This window comes from Malurus melanocephalus, unplaced genomic scaffold, assembly GCF_030028575.1.
Source record: "Malurus melanocephalus ecotype Western Australia unplaced genomic scaffold, MMel_1.1 scaffold_97, whole genome shotgun sequence".
Taxonomy (NCBI): domain Eukaryota; kingdom Metazoa; phylum Chordata; class Aves; order Passeriformes; family Maluridae; genus Malurus; species Malurus melanocephalus.
In genome coordinates, this window is record NW_026623329.1 from 1,375,679 (window position 1) to 1,377,742 (window position 2,064).

The 2,064-nt window shown below is 38.9% G+C and overlaps 1 protein-coding gene across 5 annotated transcripts in view; it reads left to right on the forward strand.

Moving 5' to 3' along the window:
* Window positions 1-2,064, forward strand: part of TSNARE1 (t-SNARE domain containing 1) — a 391,207-nt gene that overhangs the window by 237,292 nt on the left and 151,851 nt on the right. The gene's annotated exons all lie outside the window — the stretch shown is intronic.

Sequence of the window (2,064 nt, forward strand, 5' to 3'; positions counted from 1 at the left end):
TTATGCTTTTGGGGAACTCTTGTTACTTACATTTAAGCGATAAATGGGTAAAACAAGAACATGTTAATTCTTTCTAATTCGTATGCTTTTACAGACCTAAACTCAAGATGAACCAAAAAAAAAAAAAAAAAGAGAGAGGGCTTCAGAATAATCAGAACATTTAATTAAGGGCTCTACTTTGTCCTTTAATTGGATTGGGCTAATTTTATCAGGATAGATTTTGGTTGTGGTACAGCAGGGATTGTGTTTGAGTTAACAGTGCAAAAAGGGGACAAAAAGTTCCTGCTGGGGGCTGGTGCTTTGAGGTTGGGACCTCTGTTTGCAAACAGCGATGGCAACACAAGACTCAGCTGTCCAAGTCAGAAATRTTGACAGTTTTCGAGGAGCAGGTCGAGGTCAGTGTTTGTTTAATTCCTGTTGTGGTTCACTGAGCACAGATGAATGAACTTTGTGGACTTGTGTCCATTTCTAGGGGGGAAAATGTCAAAGAATATTCTCACACTGAATATCTCTGGTTGTGAATTGTCATCTTGCACTTGAGGGATCTCACTGCATCCACCAGAACAAAATGTAGGGAACTTTGTTGAAAAAACATGCGTGTTTTGGGCTGTTCCTGCTCTTTGATGTTCAAGAAGGATGGTAGGAAATGTATTTCTGARATGAAGTTATGGACAACACCATGATCTCGCTGGAGATATTTAAGAACAGTCTGAGTAGAATCTTGTGCCATGTTCTCTGAGCTGGCCCTGCTTGAGCAGGGATGTTGGACAGACAACCCCACTGTGGTGCCTCATCCATTCTGTGATTCTGCGATTTTGTGATCTTTTTGTTTGTAATAGTCAGTGACATTTTACTTTGTCTTTACATTGCCCCTGCCTACCCAAAAAAAAAAAAAAAAAAAGAAAAACAAAACAAAACCAACCACATTTAGACTTTGCCTGTCAGGCAGTGGGAAATTACAACCCCTAAGCCTCAAGCACATCAGCTTTGGGAAATCAAGAGGTACAGTAGTCTTTGGAGAGATCTTTATTTTACTGGCTAAATCCCATTTCTGTGCCACAATCTGATGTCCCACCAAGTTGCACAGGACCACATGGCCAGGGTKGGGTAATTGAGGAGGGTTAAGTGAACCCAATCACAGTCCTAAATAACTTTAAAAAAGAAGAAATCTMCATTCATGTATTGTGCAGGGTTTGRATCTCTTGATTYGATCCTRGATATCTTTGTGCCTAACATGAATTTGACTCTGAATAATTTAGTTCATGAAATTAATGATTTAGTCAACTCAAGCAGTTAATGTTGTTTAGGCTTTTGCTTCCTGAGAATGTGGGCACTTTCTTTTTATCTGTTTTCTCCCCATCTCCTGTATCCATTTTGCTTTGCTCTCCAAGATCATCCTCTGAGGAGAACTGCTTCCACAATCATTATTTCAAATGTAGCTCAAACATTTCTCCTCAGGAGGAAAACATTTAGGACCAATGGTATTTCGTTTAACATCTCTTTTGAAAGAAATATAATGAAAATGAGGGTTTTTTGGACAGCATTGTTTCTCTCCCCAGCTGCATTTGRATAAGCAGATGGTGCTTTTAAATAATTTTCACTGTGTTTTGTTTTTCTGTTTGTTGACCCACATGAACATATTTTTTTTGTGGAAGGTCTCATCTTGCACATTAAAACATCCCTGTTTTCAGTAGAAATTGTGGGTACACAGAGGWTTCCCTGAGCTCACAGTCACCATAAAAACCTTTTTTCAAAATATTTCCATAGCCAGTGAGTAGCCAAGAAGGTTAAAATGACACATTATTCTTAACTGTCAAACATAACTAATAAATGAAATTTTATTGCCAAATTGATGTATAGCATTTGTTGTCCTTTGTTCTTTGGGGACCAGAATGAAGAATAGAGCTGTGCAAAACTTGTTCTTGTGCGAGCAGATTGGTCTCGTTGGGATTTTCATGTTGCTGCACATCCAGCACCAGAAACATGCAGATCTTGAGGACCACAGGAGACACTGAAAGAACATCACATCTTGTAATTACACACAGCTTTGGAGAAGCTCGTGGT